Source organism: Procambarus clarkii, chromosome 18 (assembly GCF_040958095.1).
Source record: "Procambarus clarkii isolate CNS0578487 chromosome 18, FALCON_Pclarkii_2.0, whole genome shotgun sequence".
Lineage (NCBI taxonomy): Eukaryota > Metazoa > Arthropoda > Malacostraca > Decapoda > Cambaridae > Procambarus > Procambarus clarkii.
This window is the reverse complement of record NC_091167.1, coordinates 25,441,647-25,446,282: the sequence shown is the minus strand read 5'-3', so window position 1 is coordinate 25,446,282 and position 4,636 is coordinate 25,441,647. Positions and strand designations below refer to the sequence as shown.

Sequence of the window (4,636 nt, the reverse complement as noted above, 5' to 3'; positions counted from 1 at the left end):
CTTGTGGATTTGTTCATTTGATGCATCACGTTAGTGTGATCTCTGTGTGTAACAACTAATACTCTTAAGGGATACGTCAAAGAGATCACTAAATGGCAGGGTAACTGCCATGCTGACGCTAATGAAACGGTCAGCACTACAGAATCTGCCTCATCTATTAAACTGTTCTTTTCAAAGTCTCACAAAACGGAGGAAAGAGTCCCGAATACCATCATTGACAGAAACGTCACCCAAACAACACTAATCAAAAGATACATCTATCAGTTTGCTACAAGACCAGAAGACCACAAACTTTATTAAGAAGAATTCTCCCGACACCAGCAAAACTGTCACAGATTACAGATCACAGACTTCTGCATGCCTAGCAGTAAAATAGGTACCTGGGTGTTAGCCAGCTGTCACGGGCTGCTTCCTGTGGGTGGAGACCTGGTCGAGGACCAGGCCGCGGGGACACTAAAAAGCCCCGAAATCATCTCAAGATAACCTCAAGAAGATGCCCGCCGTGACAACGGACGTGCCCGTTCTCGCAGACCTGTTTGATCAGTCGTGTGATAGTCGGCCAGGCGTAGTACACTAGGTCAGCCCCACTCTCATCCTGAATGTTCTGGAGAAGAAGAAGGGCCTCCTTAGGTAATGAGCATTGCCGGGTAAAGCACCAGCAAGCCTCGAGGGTCTCCACACCCGTCGAGGGGAAGGGTAGGCACATGGGACCAGCCACCTGGTACTATGCCTCAGTAACGCCACCTTCCTGAACAACCAAGTGTTCACCCAAGAGTGAACTACTGCCCTAACTACACCACCATCACCATCCTCACTCCCGTCGACTGTCTCCAGGAGGCGGCGGATGTTGTCCTCCTCACAAGAGGATATCATCGACCACTTCCAAACACTTCCTATACCCGCACCGACCTTGATAAAATCGTCTCAGACTGATTTTACCTCAACGGTTCCTTGCTGAGAGATCTGTCTTCATCAGGAGAACCAGTAAATGGATCAGCGATCGAGACCTCCAAGCTGTTGTGGATACCTTGAGGTTACCTTGAGGTGCATCCGGGGCTTAGCGTCCCCGCGGCCCGGTCGTCGACCAGGCCTCCTGGTTGCTGGACTGATCAACCAGGCTGTTGGACGCGGCTGCTCGCAGCCTGACGTATGAGTCACAGCCTGGTTGATCAGGTATAAATGGATGGATCGGTATAAATGGACAGGTATAAATGGATGCAATCGAAGCTGAGAACTCTCATGTGAAACCAGTCAATCTGACTGTCACTGGTCGCGCCGAAGGAGAGCTTGCGACCATGAAACTGACCTTCTCCGCCATCGCCCTTACGGACCTTGCTGTCACAAAAGGGCTCAAGTGCTTCGAAGTCAAGATTCCAGCAGCCAGGACCAGAAGGAACGCCACTGCCACCGTGCCTAAAGTGCTGCCAGTACACGCACTCTACCAACAAATGCGGGGAAAGCATGACCAAGTGCAGCATCCCCACGAAGACCACTAGTACACCGTCTACAAGGTGGTCTCGTCTGCGACAGTGGCCCCGCGGCCATCTCCCGCCGCTGCCGGCGCCCAAACGAAGAAATTCGGAAAATTGAAGACTCGCGGGGCCTTGCCGCCTCCACCACCACCACCACCACCGCCGCTCGCCGACCACTTTATTATTATTAACATCTTTATTGACACCCTCTCATTCAACGTCCAAGCCGCCAATAGTACCCATTGTGACTATCGTCAATAGTCACGAATTCGTACATACTTAGCTTTTGGATAGTCGTATACTGACTAGTAAAAAAATCTTTCATAAGAAATTAAACTTAAAAAACTAAATTTGTTAATATTCCTAGGCCTAGTATAGCACACATGTGTACTATATTAGGCCTCAGATATGGTGTATTAGGCCTAGGAAGGTTAGTTTAGTTTGCAACATCAGTAAAAAATAGTTTTCCGGTTTGTCCAACTCAATAGTGCTCATTTCTACTTTCTAATTTGGTTTTATGTCGGTATAAATACTATGATCCTCAGCGTTACTGTAAGTACTACCACAACAGGTGGAAGGACTGTATATATATATATATATATATATATATATATATATATATATATATATATATATATATATATTGTGTAGACTAGTGCGACACCTGAGGTAAGTATTGCTGGCAGTGTAAGCAGCGGAAGTACTTACTCACCTTGTATGTAAGACGGGTCCACATAATCACCTATACACGACTGAACATTCAGGTGCATTTGCATACACCGTCACGGAAAATGAGACACGGAAGTATAATTTAAAAGATGCAAATTCAGGTGCTTGCCACCACGGAGGTCCGTATACGCACGCACGCACGCACGCACGCACGCACGCACGCACGCACGCTACAAACATGGAGGGAACTTCTGGCTGAGTGGACAGCGCTCGGGGGTCGTAGACCAAAGGGCACGGGTTCGGTCCTCGACCGAGGCTGAAACAAACAGGCAGAGGTTTCTTTACCCCCTGATGCGCCTGTTCACCTAGCAGTAAATCGGTACCTGAGAGTTAGACAGCTGCTACTGGCTGCTTCCTGGGAATGTGTGTACGCACCTAATTGTGTTTACGGGGGGTTGAGCTCTGGCTCTTTGGTCCCGCGTGTGTGTGTGTTAGAAACATATATATAGTAGATTTAATAGAGGAAAAAATGGATTCAAGTTAGAAAGGCGGGGTCCAAGAGCTACTAAGTCGATTGTGCAGACACAAATAGTAAATACACACACACGGGATAGGTCAAGGGCTGTCATCTCAAACATGGCACGACACAACCTCGTATCATATACAAGTTCCTTATGTGTTCCTTGTGTGTGTGGAACATACAAGGCGTGGAACATTTAATTAAACTGCTTGATATACTACAAGCAGTTTAACTGTGAACTCCAGACATAAACAAAATCATCACAAAATGAAATAGTAGAGAGTATGGCTTATAATGTTGTAATTACTGTAGTTAACAAGTCAAATCAACATCCTCACTAATTTCCCCTAAATAAACATTGCTATTAAACATTATTACTATTATAGTTCCACCACCAAACTACCCTCCACCACCTAACTACCCTCCACCACCAAACTACCCTCCACCACCTAACTACCCTCCACCACCAAACTACCCTCCACCACCTAACTACCCTCCACCACCAAACTACCCCCCACCACCTAACTACCCTCCACCACCAAACTACCCTCCACCACCTAACTACCCTCCACCACCTAACTACCCTCCACCACCCTCTCTGTCCACAGTTGTCCTGACCCTCATATCTGGTCTCTGTTCAAAACGAATATGAGGGTCTAGCCGCCACCACCAGCTCCTCCATCCAACCTTGCAGTCCTCCTGTCCCGACACTGAAGCCGGCGGAACGGTAGTTGTGCTTCAACAGTGTTCACTCTTCAACTAGTTGTCTGCTCAGGGTTACCTTCTCATTACAACAGCAACAGCAGCAGCAGCAGCAGCAGCAGCGGGGTCAGCCAGCACGAAAATAGAGTCAGTACAAAGCTGTGTGTTATTTTAGGAGCGAGTTTGTCACACAAAAAATTATACTTCGGGTTTTGTCATTTCCTCTGGGCGATGTAATTTGCTGCGACGTGTGATTACCCGAGCGTTGGCGCCGTCAGCCTGGCGCCGTCAGCCTGGTGCCGTCAGCCTGGCGCCGTCAGCGTGGTGCCGTCAGCGTGGTGCCGTCAGCCTGGCGCCGTCAGCGTGGTGCCGTCAGCGTGGTGCCGTCAGCCTGGCGCCGTCAGCCTGGTGCCGTCAGCCTGGCGCCGTCAGCGTGGTGCCGTCAGCCTGGTGCCGTCAGCCTGGCGCTGTCAGCCTGGCGCCGTCAGCCTGGCGCCGTCAGCCTGGCGCCGTCAGCCTGGCGCCGTCAGCCTGGTGCCGTCAGCCTGGTGCCGTCAGCCTGGTGCCGTCAGCCTGGCGCCGTCAGCCTGGTGCCGTCAGCCTGGTGCCGTCAGCCTGGCGCCGTCAGCCTGGCGCCGTCAGCCTGGTGCCGTCAGCCTGGCGCCGTCAGCCTGGTGCCGTCAGCCTGGTGCCGTCAGCCTGGTGCCGTCAGCCTGGCGCCGTCAGCCTGGCGCCGTCAGCCTGGCGCCGTCAGCCTGGCGCCGTCAGCCTGGTGCCGTCAGCCTGGTGCCGTCAGCCTGGCACCGTCAGCCTGGCGCCGTCAGCCTGGTGCCGTCAGCCTGGTGCCGTCAGCCTGGCGCCGTCAGCCTGGCGCCGTCAGCCTGGTGCCGTCAGCCTGGTGCCGTCAGCCTGGCACCGTCAGCCTGGCGCCGTCAGCCTGGCGCCGTCAGCCTGGTGCCGTCAGCCTGGCGCCGTCAGCGTGGTGCCGTCAGCCTGGTGCCGTCAGCCTGGCGCCGTCAGCCTGGCGCCGTCAGCCTGGCGCCGTCAGCCTGGCGCCGTCAGCCTGGCGCCGTCAGCCTGGCGCCGTCAGCCTGGTGCCAGGTCATAGGTAGTGATGACCTCTGTATAGTATTATGTATTTCTCGTAACACATGCCGCCCATAAGAGTGAATTTTTGTTTATTGTTGCCGTCAGAGGCGGCTAGTTTATTATGCACCCCATACTCCTCCTGTGAGCGGTAGCGCAAAAAAGATTACAGAGGGCACAAAAGGTC

The 4,636-nt window shown here is 52.3% G+C and overlaps 1 long non-coding RNA gene across 1 annotated transcript in view; it reads left to right on the top strand.

Annotated features, from left to right (window-relative positions):
* The window catches only part of LOC138365831 (uncharacterized), a 62,478-nt gene extending 58,998 nt beyond the window's left edge, over positions 1-3,480 (top strand). The window contains exon 3 of the long non-coding RNA XR_011229038.1: positions 3,270-3,480. This is a non-coding gene — a long non-coding RNA (uncharacterized lncRNA). The remainder of the gene's footprint in view (positions 1-3,269) is intronic.
* Positions 3,481-4,636: the final 1,156 nt, after the last annotated feature.